This window comes from Hemiscyllium ocellatum, chromosome X (genome assembly GCF_020745735.1).
Source record: "Hemiscyllium ocellatum isolate sHemOce1 chromosome X, sHemOce1.pat.X.cur, whole genome shotgun sequence".
In the NCBI taxonomy this organism is placed as follows: domain Eukaryota; kingdom Metazoa; phylum Chordata; class Chondrichthyes; order Orectolobiformes; family Hemiscylliidae; genus Hemiscyllium; species Hemiscyllium ocellatum.
Genome location: NC_083453.1, coordinates 17,173,832 through 17,194,435, shown reverse-complemented (window position 1 = coordinate 17,194,435; position 20,604 = coordinate 17,173,832). Strand labels below are relative to the sequence as shown.

The window sequence follows — 20,604 nt, the reverse complement described above, 5'->3', positions numbered from 1 at the left end:
TCGTGTGGAGCATGGGATTCTGTTCTTCAGAAACAGAAAAAACCCAACTTGACCTGACCACGACGTCAGATATTTCACACAGGGCCAGTAGAAAATGGCAACACATTCGTGGGTTCCATTAAGGCATGGCTTTTGCCCTCAGGGTTACATAGCTGTGAATAGATTCAACCTTATTTGCTATTCATTCATGCTAGATCGGCTTTTTGCTGACCTCCCTCTTTCCTCGCAAAGTAGATCTTCAACTTCCTAATTCTCCAAATGGAGTCAGGGCTTGTCAGATGCTTGGTACAAGATATTGGGGAGGCCACTTTTGGAATATGACGTTCAATTCTGGTCTCCCGGCTATGTTGTGAAGCTTGAAAGGTTTCAGAAAAGATGTACAAGGATGTTGCTGGGTTGGAGGGTTTGAACTACGGGGACAGGCTGAATAGGCCGGGGCTGTTTTCCCTGGAGTGTCGGAGGCTGAGGAGTGACCTTATAGAGGTTTACAAAATCATGAGGGACATGGATAAGATAAATAGACAAAGTCTTTTCCCTGGGGTGAGGGAGTCCAGAACTAGAGGGCATAGGTTTAGGGTGAGAGGGGAAAAAAATTTAAAAGGGACATAAGGGGCAACTTTTTCCACACAGAGTGTGGTACGTGTATGGAATGAGCTGCCAAAAGATGTGGTGGAGGCTGGTACAATTACAACATTTAAGAGGCATCTGGATGGGTATATGAATAGGAGGGGTTTGAAGGGATATAGGCCAAGTGCTGGGAGGTGGGACTAGATTAGGATGGGATATCTGGTCAGCATGGACGAGTTGGACCGAAGGGTCTGTTTCCGTGCTGTACATCTCTATGACTCTCCTGAACAGCTGGAGCAATGAAAATCTTTCCTTTTCGAAACAGCAGAAAGCTCCCTTTTCTTGTCAAAGCGACAGACTGCTGGATGGTTGGTCGGGTCTTCCTTAGCCAGCCATTATTCAACACCAGTGTCCGTGAGTTAGAAATCCACATTTGGCCCAGACTCCCCAGCGGAAGGGGACGTCCTCCCGGGATTTCTCATCACATTTGCTTGTGCCAGTACATACAACGGCGAGCTCAACAAACAGGAAGACCGTCAGATCAGCCCTGAGCTGTTTGTGGAACAGTTAGAGCGCAGGGAGGCTGCAGACTCCTTTGAGGCCTCTGTTAGCTTGTAGGTGAACAAGAAAACTTATCGAGCTTTGGGAAGATTTGTAGCTCAGGTTGAGGTTCTAGATGTAGGTTTGCTCACTGAGCTGGAAGGTTCATTGAAGATGTTACCTCGGAGGGTGACGAAACGTCTGGAAATGAACCTTCCAGCTCAGTGAGCAAACCTACATCCAAAAGAAAAAAAAAACTTATATTCCTGGACTGTGAATGGGCAGCTGCAGGAGGAGCAAGCCCCACATGTCTGGTTGGAAATAAGCCCTTGAGAATGGACTCTGCAAAACATTAAGATCTAATGCGACCACAGACGCCAGCCAAACAGAACCAAAGACTACAAACTGAAATATATCAGGCTCTGTTTGTAATTAGTACGCCACTTGCTGCTGCAACTCTGTGTGACTTCAGAGGTCTGTAATAAACTCAGTCCCTCCAGAGCAGATGCAGGGCTGTTGAAAAGGGGATCGGAGTTCAGGGCACTCAGAGGATCCCAGTTCCAGGCATACAGCCTTCCAGGACTGCAGTGGCTTAGAGCACTGCTGGTCTCACAATGCAGGTATGTCACTGCTTCATTCCAAAGCAAAAAAGGTGATGGAAAAACATTAAAATCTCAAAACCAGGAGCAGGAGGAGGAGGCCATTTGGCCCTTCAAGCCTGCTCCACCGTTCAATAGGAGCACGGCTGATCATCCAACCCAGTCCCCTGTTCCTGCTTTCGTCCCCCTTACCATCCGATGCCTGTAGCCTTAGGAACTATATCCAACACCTTCCTGAAAACATTCGGTGTTCTTGGCTATCCCCTGGCAGCTTTCTCCCTGGGCTGTAGATTATTAGTTAGCCCAACATCATTTCCCTGCTAATGCTGACTACCTCTCTCTCTCTCTCACACACACACACACACACACACACACCAGACCCTCTGTTCCCTGACATGTTTTGGGATATTATCGATGCTCTCCCTGGTGAAGACAGAGCCAAAACATGTATTGACTTGGTCAGCTTTTTTTTTTGGTTCCTCATTCTAACTTGCCCAGCTTCAGGGCAGCTCGGGAGGTAGAACCCCTGGTTGAAAATTGCCAGCTGGATGCCCATGCCAGCAGGATTAGGTGGGTAAATGGCAAGTTGTGCCCCCTGAGCAGATGGTGCTGTTCTTCTTTGGGCACTGTCAGCAAAGCTTGTAGCCCTCTGGGTGAGTCTCAGAGACATCCAACATGGAGACTAATCCATGCCGACCATAATCCCAAGCTAACCTAGTCCCACCTGGCCCATGTCCCTCCAAATCTTTCCTATTCATGTCCTTATCCAAATGTCTTTTAAACATTGTAAGTGTACCCACATCCACCACTTCCTCATTCCACGGGCGAACCACTCTCCGTGTACAAACTTTGTCCCTCCTGTCTTTTTAAAATCTCTCTCCTCTCACCTTAACAATGTGCCCCCCAGTCTTGAAATCCCCCACCCTCGAGAAAAGTCACCGACATTAACTCTATCTATACCCCTCATGATTTTAATAAATGTCCGTCCTCAACCTCCTCCGGCTCCAGTGAAAAATGTCCCAGCCGTTCTCTATAACTCAAACCTTCCAGACCCGACAACATCCTGGTAGATCTCTTCTGAACCCTCTCTAGCTGAGTAATATCCTTCCTGTAACTGGGCGATCAGAACTGGACAATTTCAACTGCTAGGATGCGGACAAGAAAGATTTCTTAGCTGCAGTAGAAACACTAAAAGACTACCAACTCACAGAAGAAACCCAGCAAACCATCAGACAGGTAGTCGCACCAACATTAAGCAGAAAAAAAAGGAAACACACACTCAATACACAAGAAAGGAAAGCAGTGGAAAGACTTAAAAAAAAAGATAAAAATATTGTAATCTTACCCGCAGACAAAGGACGCTTGACAGTTATTCTAAATCAAAGAGACTTCATTGAAAAAGCAAACACACTACTTACAGATACCAACACTTACCAGCAAGTGGTGATAGACCCAACCCCACAACTAGAGAAACGAATCATAGCCCTACTCAAAAAAGCCTCAGAAATCAGGACAGATAAATAAGACTGACTTCCAAAAAATGAAACCAGACGGATCCAACACACCACGCTTCTACGGATTCCCCAAAATTCACAAACCAGGAGCCCCCCCACTCAGACCCATAGTCTCGCTACCAACTTACAGACTGGCCAAGCTGCTATACCAAAGACTAAAACACTTAGTAGAAGACTCCATCCACTCCACCCAAGAATTCCTGAAGACCAAAGACACTAAGATAGAAGAGGATGAAATAATGGCCTCCTTTGATGTTACAGCTCTGTTTACATCAATCAGCATTAACCTGGCCAAGGAAACACTGACTACATTATTAGAAGACCCATAGACACACACCAAACACACCAACATCATCAGCAAGGACAGTATCGTCAAGCTAGTGGACCTATGTCTTACCACCCACTTCACCTTCAACAACAAATCCTACACACAGACCAAAGGAAGGTCCATGGGATCTCAAACATCAGGGTTGTTAGCAGAGGCAGTAATGCAGAGACTCGAACAAACAGCTCTGCCAACCATCCAACCCAAACTCTGGGTCCACTATGTGGATGATACCTTTGTCATCAGTAAACAAAACAAATTAGGGGAAGCCTTCAAGACCATCAATAATACCCTTACTGGCATAAACTTCACTAAAGAGGAGGAAAACAGCAACAAACTGCCATTCCGAGATGTTGCAGGAGAGCGAACAGCCAATGGGGAACTTCAAACCAGCATCTACAGGAAAGCAACACATACAGACCAAATACTGAACTACAGAAGCAATCATCCCAATATCCACAAATGGAAATGCAATAGAACATTATTTCAGTGAGCCACCACACGCTGCAGCACCGAGGAACTACACAGAGCAGAGGAAAATCACCTATACAGTGTATTCAAAAAGAATGGGTACCCAATGAACACAGTCTGCCGATTTCTCAGCAACAAGCCCAAACAAGCAGACAAAACACGTCCAGAAACCCCAGCCACTCTCCCCTACATGAAAGACATCTCGGAAATGACTGCCAGACTACTCAGACCCCTTGGCATCATGGTAGCCCACAAACCCACCAACACACTAAAGAAGCAGCTAATGAACTTGAAAGACCCTATACAGACAACAAACAAAAACGAACATCATTTACAAAATACCATACAAGGACTGTAACAAACATTAGACAGACAGAAAACTAGCCACCAGGATACATGAACACCAACTAGCCACAGAAAGACATGACCCACTCTCAGTAGTATCCTTACATACAGATGAGGAAGGACACCACTTCGACTGGGACAACACATCCATCCTAGGACAAGCCAAACAGAGACATGCACGAGAATTCCTAGAAGCATGGCATTCCAACCGGAACTCTATCAACAAACACATCGGGTTAGACCCCATCCCTGGATGGAGGAGGGATCAGAGAGAGTCCCGGACAGAGCGGGGATCAGAGAGAGTCCCGGACAGGGCGGGGATCAGACAGAGTACCGGACAGGGCGGGGATCAGAGAGAGTCCCGGACAGGGCGGGGATCAGAGAGAGTCCCGGACAGGGCGGGGATCAGAGAGTGTCCCGGACAGGGCGGGGATCAGAGAGTGTCCCGGACAGGGCGGGGATCAGAGAGTGTCCCGGACAGGGCCTGGATCAGAGAGAGTCCCAGACAGGGCGGGGAGTGGGGATCAGAAAGAGTCCTGGACAGGGCGGGGATCAGAGAGAGTGTCCCGGACAGAGCGGGGATCAGAGAGAGAGTCCCGGACAGGGCGGGGATCAGAGAGAGAGTCCCGGACAGGGCGGGGATCAGAGAGAGTCCTCGACAGGGCGGGGATCAGAGAGAGTCCCCGACAGGGCGGGGATCAGAGAGAGTCCCGGACAGGGCGGGGATCAGAGAGAGTCCCGGACAGGGCGGGGATCAGAGAGAGTCCCCGACAGGGCGGGGATCAGAGAGAGTCCCGGACAGGGCGGGGATCAGAGAGAGAGTCCCGGACAGGGCGGGGATCAGAGAGAGTCCCGGACAGGGCGGGGATCAGAGAGAGTCCCGGACAGGGCGGGGATCAGAGAGAGTCCCGGACAGGGCGGGGATCAGAGAGAGTCCCGGACAGAGCGAGGAGCGGGGATCAGAGAGAGTCCCAGACAGAGCAGGGATCAGTGAATGTCCCGGATGGATCTTGGTCAGAGAGAGTCCCGGACGGAATGGAGATGAAAGAGATTCCTGGATGGAGGGAATCAGAGAGATTCCCAGACGGAGCGGGGAGCAGGCGTGCAGTATGGCCTCGTGTTCTGAAGGCCGCTGGGCACAGACTCATGTTGGAAAAGGACTTGAGCTTGAGGACTTCAAAGTCCCTTTTTATTCTCATTCTGGCCTTATCACCTCACCAAGCTCTCGCCAATCTAAATGTTTTCCTATTTCACTTTTTTACCAACACTGAACCGATCTGTCCCTCAGTATTCTGTACCGAAGGTGGCCCCGCGAGGAGACCTTGCAAACTTTGCACCGCACAGGAAAGGCCATTCTATTGTCTTGTGTCCTCAAGCAACCTGAGCATCTCATCAGAAACTGGTGTAGGTACCAAACCCAGAGACTTAGTCAGCAGCAGCACTCAGGACAATGGGGAAATAACTGGGCATCATTGGCTCGAGCTTCCAACAGGCTAGTCCAATCACAGTGGGATGAATGGCCTCCTGCTGTTGTGTATACCTTTCAAATAGAAATCGCTTGGATGAAAAGGTTGCGATTTCCCTTTCGCCCACAGTGACCCTGACCTCCACGTCTCTCCTGCGTAATGAGATCATCTCATGTTGGAGTTGGGAGAAGGACAGGCTTGTTGGGTGCCTAAGGCGGTGTTGTAATCCTGACCCCCACACACTTCGGACTCTGTAACTGAAGCCTTTGTTCGAGGAACTGTATCCCTTTTGTCCACTAAACGCTGGCTCCAAACTAAAGCTCACCATTCAGTTCTGAAGATCCTTACAAATTTCATTTTATTAACAGCCTTTGAAAGGCTGTCTTCAATGAAGCAGTGTTTACTGAAAAAACTGTCACATTCTGTGTGAATTCAGGCTATATTTGAAGTTTGCCCATTAATATTTATTGAAAGCAGAACACTTCAAAACACATAAATGGATTTACAAGCTGATAGTGCTAAGTTACACTCACTGTCACTGATAAATGCTACTCTCCAGCACCAGTCTCCTTGTTTTGAATACAGAGGGCTTGCAAGGAGCAATTAGGATCTGATTTCAGTGTGTGGCACTTACTGACCTGGATCCAAGCTGAGGGATTTGCAGGATGCACCACATTAACTAGGCTTGCCTAACATCCAAACACAAAAAAATCCAAAGCAGATTTTCACTGAAGGGCCGTGGGGACTGAAGAACACAGTGCGCTGGACCATTGACAGAACGCAATCAGAATTGGATGGCCGAGGGCAAAGGAGCTGAGATTCCAGTGTTCAGCAACAGGATGAGACAGAGTCTGTGCCCTTCGGTGGCACCGGGTCTGCCCTGGGAGGTGAAAGCCTCCCAACGCCAAAGAGCTTCTGTCATGGTGGGTCATTAACTCGGGCTTTCGAGTGGCTCCAAATCCTTCTCATTTGCATTTACACAAGGGAGCACTGTGAGGGAGACAATAAATAAATCGCTGTGAATCATGGACAAATTGATTGGACTGCACGTGGGAGCCAGTTTAAAGTGGGTCATTGTACTGTGCCAAGGCAAGCCATGCACTTGCTCAGGACTCCGACTTCCTGCTTTCAATTACTTGCTTTTCAGTGTTGATTTGGCCTGTGCTGGGAAAATGGATTAATTCCACACTTAGCAACAGTCTTCCAGGCGCTGTTCACCCTCCATCTTCTCTCCCAAAATGGTTAGCACAGTGATTTGTGCCATGGGCACTGAGTGCCAACAAGCTTCTACAGGTGCAGTGGCATTATCGCCAAGCCCAGTGCCACCTTGACCCAACAGGGTGCATGTTCCAGTGTGGGGTGTTGGAAAGCCTCAGGAAGGAGATACCTTCTTGACCCGAAACTAATTACAACCCCCCACCCCACCAGCCCTTTATCCAAACCAGCCCCGTCCTCTCACCCTGCCTGAGTTCAGGTAACTGAGAGCTCCCGAATCCAGTGAAAAACCACTGGAGGAACATGCAGGACTGTTGTCATTTATATAAATGATTTGGATGTGAGCATAAGAGGTACAGTTAGTAAGTTTGCTGATGACACCAAAATTGGAGGTGTAGTGGACAGTGAAGTAGGTGGTCCCAGATTACAACAGGATCTGGACCAGATGGGCCAATGGGCTGAGAAGTGGCAGTTGGAATTTAATTTAGATAAATGCGAGGTGCTGCATTTTGGGAAAGCAAATCTTAGCAGGACTTATACACTTAATGGTAATGTCCTGGGCAGTGTTGCTGAACAAAGAGACCTTAGAGTTCAGGTTCATAGCTCCTTGAAAGTGGAGTCGCAGGTAGATAGGATAGTGAAGGCGGCGTTTGGTATGCTTTCCTTTATTGGTCAGAGTATTGAGTACAGGAGTTGGGAGGTCATGTTGCGGCTGTGCAGGACATTGGTTAGGCCACTGTTGGAATATTGTGTGCAATTCTGGTCTCCTTCCTATCGGAAAGATGTTGTGAAACTTGAAAGGGTTCAGAAAAGATTTACAAGGATGTTGCCAGGGTTGGAGGATTTGAGCTATAGGAAGAGGCTGAACAGGCTGGGGCTGTTTTCCCTGGAGCGTCAGAGGCTGAGGGGTGACCTTATAGAGGTTTACAAAATCATGAGGGGCATGGATAGGGTAAATAGGCAAAGTCTTTTCCCTGGGGTCGGGGAGTCCAGAACTAGAGGGCATAGGTTTAGGGTGAGAGGGGAAAAGATATAAAAGAGACCTAAGGGGCAACTTTTTCACACAGAGGGTGGTACGTGTATGGAATGAGCTGCCAGAGGAAGTGGTGGAGGCTGGTACAATTACAGCATTTAAAAGGCATCTGGATGGGTATATGAATAGGAAGAGTTTAGAGGGACTAACACAGATAACTTCTCCCAATCTGCCCTCTCTGTTTCCCTACTTTCTCATGTGGTGTTCGCTCTGGCCCAGTCCCCCTGGCTTTCAGCACAGATTCACACAGGCAAAAAAAGAAACTCAATGTTAGGAGCTCACAACCACCCAAGAGGGAGGGGTGGGGAGGGCAAAAAAATCAGTGAAACTTGCAAACTGACCCATACAGGTCTGACTCATCTGGTATACTCCACAACAGAGCCCCAGAAGGACCAGTAAGTTCATTTGCTCACCACCATTCAGTCCAACCCTGAACTTTGACCTCCTGAACTATACAGGGTTGGACAGCTTTGCACAGCTCCATCTTGCTTCCAACACTTGCTCGAGAGACTGAGCAGTAAAACTGACAGCGAGGGCCAGGAGAGAAGGGAACATTCGAGCCAAAACCGCGAGAGTGGGGTGGGGAAAGAGTGTCAATAGCAGAGTGTTGAAATAACAGGGAATAATTAGATCAACTTGTTAAATTCACAGCTATGGATTAATTAGGGATTTCTGGATCTCACAACGGGAGTGTGTTTAAAACAATGGTAAGCATTAGCTTTTCTTTAAAAACAGCACATGCTTTTAATTTGAACTCCAATTTGTATTTTTTTTTAAGGTTTGGGGAAAAAAAAACCCATGAGCAAGTGAATGGATTAATTCGGCCTGAGACATATTTGTGATGCAGTTTTAAGCTAATTGTTAAAGTTATTGCAACGTAAATACGGTCATCAATCTCCTGCACAAAAGCGGGTCTAGATGGCCAGGAGCAATGACCAGGTCACAGTGGCATGATTCCAGTCTCCGTTCAAAAGAAATCAAAAGTACAAATCCTTTTTCAGACGTTCCAGCCCGTTTAGCTTACTCGGCTCAATTAGGCTCCCCCATTCAACAGGATCATCCCCTGTTCCTGCTTTCTCCCCCATAGCCTTCAATCGTTTCAGCCCTGTATCTAACTCCTTCGCGAAAACATCCAATGCTTTGGCCTCAACCACCTTCTGTGACAGAGAATTCCACAGGCTCCCCCACTCTCTGGGCGAAGACATTTCTCCTGCTCAGTGGGTAGCACTGTTGCCTCACAGCGCCAGGGACCCGGGTTTGACCGTCTGTGTGGAGTTTGCACATTCTCCCCGTGTCTGCGTGGGTTTCCTCCCACAGTCCAAAGCTGCGCAGGTCAGGTGAATTGGCCGCAGTGTTAGGTGCATTAGTCGGGGGTAAATATAGGGTAGGGGAATGGGTCTGGGTGGGTTACTCTTCGGAGGGTCGGTGTGGACGTGGGCTGAAGGGCCTGTTTCCACACTGTAGCAAGTCTAATCTCAGTCTGAATTGGCCTATCCTGCATCCCTAGACTGTGACCCCCCCCGATCATCAGGAACATCCTGCCTGCGTTTACCTTGGCTAGTCCTGTTCAGGTTTCTAGGAGATTTCCCCCCTCATTCTTCTAAACTCCAGTGAATATAATCGTAATGTCTTCATAGGTCAGTCCTGCCATCCCATCAGTCTTTCTGGCAAATATTCGATGTGGAAAAGATGCATGAATGTAAAACTCTAACGCGCCTTCAGTATTGCTTTGTGGACCACATTTGAGTTGCTTTCGGATTGGCACTGCAAGTTTGACTTCAAACTCTTTCACAAACATGAGTGAGGGGCGGCTCAGAGCTGTATTCGGATCCACTTGATTCCAGGATCCCATGCTGATGTGGATCCCATCCTTCTCGAAAGACTAGTCACCAGGACTGGGGTCTGCAGGCAAGAGGACCGATTGGCTCCTACGCAATGCTTTATGTTTGCCATCAAATCTTGCCATAATTCTGGGATGGGGGGGGGGGGGGGGGGAGAAGAAGAGAAAAGGGGGGGGGGGGGTGTTCTTCCATTCACTGCCAGCTCACATGGCTCAGTGCAGCTCTGCAGACACGGTCACCCCCTCCCCCTCCCCAAGAGGGGGGCTCGGCCCGCAGCAAGGTTGATGGTGAAAAGCAACTGTTTTTGGTTAGGAAGCTGGGAGTTGCTTTATCCACAGGGAACCCCCGCCCCCACCTTGGGAAATAGCCAAGTGAACGCTTCAGCAGCCGGCTTCTTGAATGATGCCCCCAGGTAACCACACACACACAAAAAAAAAGCTTATTTAAAGCAACACAAAAAGGCCAATTACCAAGGCGCCCAGAGCTTCTCTGTCAGAGAGTTTGGAAGCCTGTGCCACAAAATGACCTTAAAACACCCATTGTATATCAATCAGTGGCATGGTCTTTCCTCACTGTTGCCTGTGGCGCGATTTGTTTCTAACGGTATGTCGAAAAAGGAGGGCAGCATAGAAACAGACCCTTCGGTCCAACGCATCCATGCCGACCCAGATATCCCAACCTAATCCAGTCCCATTTGTCAGCACCCGGCCCATATCCCTCCAAACCCTTCCTATTCATATACCCACCCACATGCCTTTTAAATGTTGTCATTGTACCAGCCTCCACCACTTCCTCTGGCAGCTCATTCCATACACGCACCACCCTCAGTGTGAAAACGTTGCCCCTCAGGTCCCTTCATATCTTTCCCCTCCCGCCTGACTCATTCCGCCTTCCCTCCGAGCCACTCATCAACCAGACTTGGAAATACATTGTCGCTCCCCCAGTGTCGCTGGGTCAAAGATCCTGGATCTCCCCCTCGAACAGGTCTCCGTACAAAAGGTCACATGACACCAGGTTAAAAGTCAGACAGGCTTATCTGAACGCCTGTGATTTCAAAGTGAACCTATCGGATTAGAACCTGGTGTCATGTGACTTCTGACCTTGTCCATCCCAATCCAGCACTGGCACCTCCACATCAGGGTTTACCTACAGCACAGCTCACCACCACCTTCTCAAGGGGTACTTCGGGATGGGTAATAAATGCTGCCCCGACCCAGCAATGCTCTCGGCCTCCAAAATTTACTTCAAAAAAAAAGGTACCTTGGTTTGTCCAGTTTTGAAAAGCATCGTGGTCCTCTCGAAGCCTGCACTGTAACTATTGGCCATCCAGCAACATGGGGAGCAAGCAGACCCAGTGCAGGATCTCCAAACGCAAAACCAAAACCCCAAACAGCTCGAGTAAAAGCAGGGGGGCACCTGAATTAGAAAGATGGCAGTGCCCTTTTGCCAGTGCCCAGTGTGGCACACAGAAGGAATCTCTCATCCTGCTGAATAAACAGCCGCTGTGCTTCCAGCTGACCAGCTCTGAAGTGAACGAGGGGTTCGGAGTGGGTTAGACAGCCACCTGCCAAATGCAGTCAGAGTCACTGCTGGAGAAAGCAGTGCTCCCAGAATCTGTAACGTGAGCCAATCTTTCACACACATGCTTGACATTTTAAAGTCTCTTTTCTCCCTCAGTCAATAAGCACCTGCGCAACAGTCTTGCTCTGCAGGTCTGTACAAATCCCTCCAGGGTGTCTTACACCAAGTCTCAATTTGGACAAAACTGATCTCTATTCCCTGGAGCCTTCATTGTTTCATGGGATGTCAACAACAGGATACAGTACTTAGCAGCTGCTTTGTCTACTGTAACTTAAAGCCACCCAGCACTGGTTTTAAAATATTTCATTAAAGTGTCATGCAGAAAGCAGAGACTCCTGGATCTTAGTTTCGTTAGGTGTCCAACGTGCCAAGTTGTGTTTCAATCCCTCTCCTCCCTCACACTCGACTGCATTAAAACACAACCATGGGCGCCCCTGCCCCCGCACTCCGGAAACACTGCCCCCTTCAGGCTTTGCTCTCTCCTCGTCTGTTCTTCTACTTCCCTCTCCTTAAAACTCACCTCTTTGACCAAGGTTGTGGGCAGCCTGACCCCCTAATAGCTCCTTAATGCTTCCGTATCCATATTCCCAACCTTTGGGAAGAAAGCCTCGGTAGAAATGCATTCAGTTCTTGGTGGGCTGTTGTCTCAAACTGAAGCAGATTACAGATGGAAACGGCTCTGTAGACCAGTCCTTTCCCCAATGTTTCTTCCCAATTTGCTCTTCGTTGTTTAACGCTTCTCCTTCTCCACGGAGATCAAATTAACTCAGTGCTCACCTCACAGGTTCCACTTGGAACAAAGCTTGTGATCCCTGCATGGCCATGAAGGGGTAAGATTAGGCCCTTCAGCCCCACACACCTGCCTCACCACCATGTCCAAGATGGCGGCAGAGTAGGACGCCTCAGCCAGAGCTGGTCTGCTCCAGCCGTTTCATTTCCTTTTCTCTTCTGCGTTCTTTTGTTGCTCTCTTCTTTCTTCTCAGTGACATCCCGAGCTCCTGGCCTCAGTGAGAGACTCCGAGCTCCAGGCCTCAGCGTGCACTTAGCAAGGCATCCTCTCAGCCCAGCGTGGGAGCCTCTCTCAGCCCGGCCTGGGAGTCTGTCTTGGCCTGACATGGGAGTCTCGCTTGGCCCGGCTGGGTGTCAATGTGGACTTGGCCGGAAGGTCTGTTCTACTTAAATTTTTGTTTCTCTATTTTTTCATTTATTCCTACGATATGTGAGGTTGGACTTTTTATGTTTTTATTCTTCTCAGTATGTTTGCCTAAGCACTTGGCCTGAGGATTCAGTACCTGGGTACCTTGTACCTTAGATGGCACTGTAAGTGGTGACTGGTAAACGTTTCACTGCACTGACAGGAGTCCATGTGACCATAAAGCTCATTCAATATGGCTGACTATCTCAACTCCACCCTTTCACCTGCTCCTCATATTTCTTCACACCAAAAACCTCTCTCTCGAATACACTTGACAAGGACAGCTCTCCAGGCGATGATGATCCCAAATGTTCACAACACTGAAGAAATTTCTCATCTCAATCCTGAGTGGCCAAACTCTTCATCTCAAACCCTGACCTCTTGACACTCCAGCATTTTGGAGTTGGAGGAGGGAGTGTTATGGAGCGCAGCCTCCAGGCCTCAACCCTCTCAAAAATCACTATGAACTTTAGGTTTAATGTATATCACTTCTCATCTTGCTCGACTCACGGGAATATAGACCTGGCTGACTCAGTCTTGGTAGAACAATCCTCTTGTCCCAGGAACCAGGTGAGTTGATCTTTGTTACATTCCTTCCAGGGAAAAGTACGCCTTTGCTTTGACCCACAACGTGACTCCAGCTGTGAGCTCACCGAAGCCCCTCGAGAATTGCAGCAAGTGTTCCTCAACTCATATTCCAAAGACCTTTGCTTTGAAGACCAACGTAACCTTGGCCTTGATGGAATTTGAATTCAGTTTAAGAGTCTAATGATGACCATGAATTCATTGTTGATTATTGGAAAACCCCAATGTTCTTTTGGGAAGGACTCTACCCAATCTGGGCCGACATGTGACTCCATACCCACAGCAATGTAGCTGACTCTTAACTGCCCTCTGGGCAATTAGGGATGGGTAATAAATGCTGGCCCAGCCAGGGACACTCTCATCCTGTGAATGAATTTTAAAAAAGCCCTGTACTTGCGTGTTAACTCTCTAATGAAATGCATATGGTTTGGCACAGCAACACCATGCTATAATACAGTGGTATACACAGACACACACACACACACACACACACGCACACACACACAATGTACAGAGACAGAGACACACAGACACTCACTCACACACACACACACAATGTACAGAGACAGAGATACACAGACACAGACACTCTCACACACACACACACACAGATTCAGTGACCAAGATGGGGAACCCTGTTCCACCAATAGCCCCAGCCTCTATAAAACTTTTGCCGATTGTTAAAGCTCACCTGGTTCCAGTCGGAGCCTCTGCCCAGTGCCTCGGTTTCCTTTGTTTTTACACGGAGTGTGGGAGTGAACAGGAGGAACTATCGGAATCCCTGCTCATCCAGAGCTGACTCCTGGCACTCAAACAGTCCCACAACAAGCTGCCTGAGCGGTACGGAGCAGGAAAAAGCAATCTATCAGTAAACCACTGGGGATGGGGTGAAAAGGAAACAGGCATTCCTCAAAACGCAGGCTGGCAGAGTACTCACCACCAGAACCCCTCACACCGTAGCCATGCCCAAGGAGGCTTGCTACCCTGTCATGAATGAGCAGCTGCTTAGCTCCAGATACAGGAGAACTGTGGAGAATTGGTTGCAAATGTAGCATCCCACAGAGCGCAGAACAAATGGTTCCTATTTCTTATATTTTAAAAAAAAAGAGAGACAAGGGCTTAATTTAAGAAAGACCCTTTATTCGTCAGTGCGAATTTTGTTTTCCACCTCTTCCCAAGCTGAGTACTGGTAGGAGAGAGAGAGAGAGAGAGAGAGAGAGAGAGAGAGAGAGAGAGAGAGATATCTCTACACTCGAGTGAATGAACTCCCCAGACACTCCTCCCCAACAGCCGTCCAAACTATCGAAGAAATGCCGACACCGAGCCCCAGGAAAGATTTTGACCGAAACCTCCGTCAAAGAAGAGGTTTCTCTGCGGCTTGGGAGGGAAGCGGAGAGGCTAAGGGAGAGAGAATGTCAGGACTCAGGACCCAAGCAGTTGATGGTACAGCCATCAGTGGCAGAACGATGGAAGTCTGAGGTTGGGGTACAAGAGACTGGAACTGGGAGGAACACATACATCAGCCACTTGCAGGGCAAGAAGAGATTTTATTTGACTGTTCTTTGGCAGTTGCTGGATGGGTCAGCATTTCATACCCAACTCTAACGCCCCCGAAGGTGGTAAGCTGCCTTCTTGAACCACTGCGCTCCTTAGGTTGTAGGAGGACCCACAACACTGAAGGAGGCAACTCCAGGATTTTCGCCCAGTAACAGCGATATATTTCCATAGGGAGTAGGTTGGAGGGGAAGGTGCAGGGGTGTGGTGTTCCCATGTATCTGCTGCCCTTGGAGGTGGAAGTGGGGTTGGAAGAGGTGGTCGAAGGAGTTATGTTGCGATGCTATAGCGCACCTTGTAGGTGGTAGATGACAGCGCGGTAGGAGGTGCTGGATGGAACATCAATCCAGCGGACTGCTTTGTCCGGGATGGTGTCAAGTTCCTCGAGTCTTGTTGGAAGCAAGTGGAGGATATTCCATGAATTCAAATTCCAGCAAGGCCAATGTTACGTTGGTCTTCATAGCAAAGGTCTTTGGAATACGAGTTGAGGAACACTTGCTGCAATTATAGAGGGGTTTCGGTGAGCTCACAGCTGGAGTCACGTTGTGGTCGAAGTATAGGATACTCCTGACTTGTGCCTTGTATATGATGGACAGGCTTTGAGGAGTCCGGAGGGGAGCAACTCACTGCAGGATTCCCAGCCTCTGACCTGCTCCTGTAGCCATGGCGGCTCAGTGGTTAGCACTGCTGCCTCACAGCGCCAGGGACCCAGGTTCGATTCCACCCTTGAGCGACTGTCTGTGTGGAGTTTGCACGTCCTCCCCGTGTCGGCATGGGTTCGCTCTGGTTTCATCCCACAGTCCAAAGATGTGCAGGTTCGAATGGATTGGCCATGGGAAATTGCACTGTGTGGTGGGTCAGCCATAGGAAATGTGGAGTTAAAGGGCATAGGGTAGGGGGCTGGCTTTGGGTGGGATGCTCAGAGGGTTGGTGCGGACTACAATTGGCCTCGTTCCACACTGTTGGGTTTGGTTTTGAATGGCAGAGCTGGGCTGAAGGGCCTGCTTCTATTTTCGGTGTGTCCATGATTGGTGGTGAGGCGTGGCAGGCAGCACACAGTGGATTAGCAGGCCATAGGCTTCAACCTGTTGATCAGAAGGGGCCACGACCAACTCTAGCATTTGGAGCTCATTTTCCAGCACTGACTGAATTGGGAAGAGGTGAAAGAGTGAGTTACCACACACTGTCGGGAAAGGGGCTGGTAAGAGCAGGTTATTGTTATCTGTGACAAACAAACGGAGACATCCTGTCAGCATCCTTCCCACTGAGGGTCAAAAAGCAACTGGATCACTTGGCAGTCTGAACTCTGACCCTTGACCCCTCCACCCCACAAGCCAGTTCCCAGCAACCACTGCAGGTCAATGGAGTCGCTACCAACAAGAACAACAGGAAGGAGCTTGGGACAGATTTGTGCAGAGCCATTCCCCATCTGTCACCCTTCTGATCAGGTGGAAGAGAAAGAAATGGACAGCAGAGAGGTTTCTGAGCAAGTTGTGGAGGTTGAAGCCTCTTGTTTCAATGTCAAGCGGAAAATTTACTTCAGAGGCCGTTAATATTTCCTTTTGTTTCCTTCCCAACATCACAAATGAGGTCCATTTCACAAATCTGCGCCCCCAAAGGAGAAATCGCAAGGCAGCTTAATGTCGACAGCATTGGACTTGCATTTGGAAATGATGCAGCCTCGTGTGGCGTGTCAGCCAACGAGAGGGAGCGTTGGCCAGCTATTCGCCTTGCAGAGGCATCACGACAGTGAAAGATCGGTCTTCACTCCCCTCGTGCCCCCTCACATGGCCGGTGCCCATCTCCTCGCCATCAGCAGTGGGTGCCCTGGCTCCTATAGAACACCCATAGAATCTTACAGCACGGAAACTCGCCTTTCGGCCCAACTAGTCCATGGTGACCAGGTTTCCCAAACCAAACTAGCCCCGCCTGTCCGCGGTTGGCACAAATCCCCAAACTGTTCACCTGTAACGTCAACACCGAATCATAGAGCCTTCAGATCAACCGGTCAATGCCAACCTAGGTAAAAACAACACACACACAAGACAGACAAAGTTACACACTTACACAGACACACTCTTATACACACAGAAACCTCAGTGTTGGACTGAGGGAGGTGTGATGAAATGTTCAAACTGATTTCTGATCCCATGACACTGTCGCTAAGAGAGAAGGGAGTTCTCCTCACTCTTCTGGATTTATCCCTCAATCATAAGCACTCCAACAGATTCGCATAAAAACACCCTCATTGTGGGAGCATGCAGTGTGCCAATTGGCTGTATATTGCTCACATTATCAGAGTAACCTCGCTTCAAAAATCCTCAATGAGTTAGCATTTGGGAGGGGGGGGGGTTCGACCTTCTCAGAGAAAGAAGAACTAAAGTCAGATTCAAAGTTGGCAATCTGAGAGGTCAAACTGAATCCAATCGGATTATACTACCGCGACAGGCAGCAGGGAAAAAGCAGCGCAACTTGCCAAGAGGAAATGCTGACTTTCTGCTTTGCAAGGCAGTGGGATTCCTACAGGATCCATTTGGGACGAACTCCAGAAATTGCTTTCTCTCACTCAACTGAAATGTTGCGTGAAAGTGCAGCTGTTTCATTGAAACCTTGCGCTGCAGGATCACATGCAGTCTGCAACACAGACACACACACACACACACACACACACACACACACACACACACACACACACAGTCCACCTCACAGTCACTTCAACCGTCAGCTCCAGTGTGGGCAGACAAACTGACAAGGACTCATAAACCAAGCAGCTACACCACCCCCCACCCCAGTCCCCTGACACCCATAGTCAGCTCTCGGTGGCAAATTCAGCCCCACTATTCCCAGAGTGACAATGGAGCTTTCTTTGCTTTTGACACACCAGGTTTTTAAATGATCCAGCTAGGAACACACTCGCTCTAGGGAATACCTGGATTCAGTCATAACTTTCAAGAGGAAATTGGATAGCGACCTCAAACAGAGTGAATCGCTGGGCAATGGGGAGAAAGAGTGCAGGAGTGGGACCAATTGCACAGCTGTGTTAACAGGAGAGACAGAAGGGACGATGGGCTGAATGACCCCCTCCCCTTCTGGAAGATTCCATATTTGACCCCGCATCAGGGCTACTGCGACCCTTCCCAGCTGAAGCCAAATTCTTCAACATTTAAGCAGTTTTAAGAATCTCGAGAATGTTGGCGTGGGATCTGATGGAGGGCTGGGAAAGAGAAATTGATGCCCAGGCTCCTGCCTGACAGCTACTACTTTGTGAAACGTGCTGCAAGAGAAAGGGGCGGTGGGCTTGTGATGCACACCCGAGTGCAACAGCACACTGTCTGGGTGGACACAGGCCACCAGAGATACTGGCAGCATCAGGAAAGGAGACACCAACTAAAACAAGTGAGTGAAGGGCAGTGTGCTCCGAGAGACACCGAGCTGGTTAGACGTGAACTATGAACTCTCTGATGTCACCTCTTTCCAGCAAGTCTCTGTCTAATGTTACAGCATCTGCAGCTGCTTCCTCTGTCCCTTCCGACAAAAGATTTTGCAACAAGGTAAGAAAGTCTGATTTCAGAAGGAAATCAGAGACAATCATATCCTGGCAGGGCTGTGCCTCTCTCACTATCTCCAATGCTCCCATTCAAGACTCCAGACAGCAGAGATCCCATCACCTTTGGATCAATACCAAATATGTTACGCGGTCAGCCAATCGAGTTTCTCAACACGTCCGGAGAGAGTTATGCGTGGGTGCCACCGTTTGGCATTGAAGCCAAGGCTGGAGGTGAGGGAACAGTTACACAGTAAGGCAGCAGGGAGTATGGTGCAAGGCTGCAGTTCAAATCCCATCAAGGCATGTCAGTCAGTCAGTTTCCTGGCACCAGAGAAACTGAGCTGTCCAATTACTGTCAATAACCTATCCGATAAAGTATCATAAAAAGGATAATTATCCCAGCGGACATTCTCAGTGTCGGTGTCAAGGGTATGGATAGGGTTCATGGGAGGTGTCTTTTCACTAGGATGGGGGATTTCAAGACTCGGGGGCACATTGTTAAAGTGAGAGGAGGGAGATTTTTAAAAACCTGAGGGGCAATGTTTTGTACACATAAAAAAGGGTGGTTTGTGTGTGGAATGAACTTCCTGAGGAAGTGGTGGATGTGGGTACAGTTACAATGTTTAAAAGACATTTAGATAAGGACATGAAGAGGAAAGGTTTGGAGGGACATGGGCCAGGAGCAGGCAGGTGGGACTAGGTTAGTTTGGGATTACGTCTGGTTGGGCTGAAGGTTTCCACGTTGTATGACTCCAAGTCAGATCCCAGACTGAAGTCTGGTTTGATCGATCACATTTTGTTGTTAAATTTAATTCAGTGATATTTCACTGAAATACAAGCACACAATGCTGCAGATTTGGTTTAACAATAAAATAGAAGTTTCTTACTGAAAATAAATAATGCTAAAAACAGAATAAGCCAAGCTATTTTCACATAACAATTTGAAAGATTTCAAAACACACATTAAAAATACAATATTACACCTATCCCAACATCATCTTTAACAGAAGTCAAAGATCTGACTGTTTCTTTCAATCCAGGTTTTAAGAGATTGATAATCTCTTCTTTGATTATTTGCACAACTGAGCAGAGACTTTCTCAGCTTCAAAATAAACACTTCTGATCAAACACCTCTGGTCTAGAGATTTGGACCAAAACCTTCACACTGAGGTAGCCTATTCGTTAACTACCGTGAACTAACTCCTTCCTCAGAGGAGAAACGGTTCCTTATATCTAACTTCCACCAGGATTTCTACAAAACTGCAAACCAAAAGCTTTCCAAATTATGCTTTACCCCAAAACAAAAACAAACCAGTTCCTTGTTCTTCCAAACTGAAAGCGAGCTAATAGTTTTGAAATGTTTGCTCTGTCCAATCACAAAGCACTCATATGCATCACATTATGGCACCATAAGTAGTGACAAGTTAATCATTAAACCCCCCCCCCCATGCTACTAGTTCACAAAATCCGAGGAACTTCAGCGATGTTAGATTGGAAAACAAGATTGCTAGAAGTCATCGAGATGTACAACACAGAAACAGACCCTTCAGTCCAACTCATCCATGCCAAGAAGAGATCCTAAAGTAATCTAGCCCCATTTGCCAGTACTTTGCCCATATCACTCTAAACCTTTTCTATTCATGTACCCATCCAGCTGCCTTTTCAATGTTGTCATTGTACCAGCCTCCACCACTCCCTCTGGCAGCTCATTCCATACACGCGCCCCCCTCTGTGTGAAAAAGTAGTCCCTCAGGTCCCTTTCCCCTCTCACCTTAAACCAATGCCCCCTAGCTCTGGACTCCCGCGCCCTGGGGAAATGGACCCCTATCCGTGCCCCTCCTGGTTTTAGGAAAAAAGGTGCTGAAAGTCATGACGAAACCTGAGAGTGTAGATTGGAGAAGCCGCTCTCATTGGTGGAAGGGTCGGAAATGAAAGGATGCGGATCCAGGAAAGAAAAGCTAAGGCACCGTGTGGATGAACTGTTTTCCGCACGGAGTAGTTCACAACTGGAACGCCATAGAGACAGACATAGTCAGGGTCTTCCAAAGAAAACTGCAGCAACATTTGGAAATGAAGCATTTGCAGGGCAAGTAGGAAAAGGCAGAGGAGTGGGGGTGGGGGGGGGGGGGGAAATGGGTGACTGCCCTTGCAGAGAGTTAGCATGGGTGTAATAGACCAAACGGCCTCCTGCAATGCCCCCATTCTAGTTCACAATTCTCCCGTTTC

General features: G+C 48.4%; 1 protein-coding gene across 3 annotated transcripts in view; it reads right to left on the bottom strand.

The window, feature by feature from the left end:
* Window positions 1–20,604, bottom strand: part of LOC132805710 (transmembrane protein 198-like) — a 72,259-nt gene that overhangs the window by 42,718 nt on the left and 8,937 nt on the right. The window contains exon 1 of one of the 3 annotated variants that reach the window (XM_060820917.1): window positions 13,969–14,045. The exons of the other annotated variants lie outside the window; for them this stretch is intronic. The gene's annotated coding sequence lies outside the window, so the exon portion shown is untranslated. Of the gene's footprint in view, window positions 1–13,968; window positions 14,046–20,604 lie in introns of those variants that run through there. 3 annotated transcript variants of the gene reach the window in all.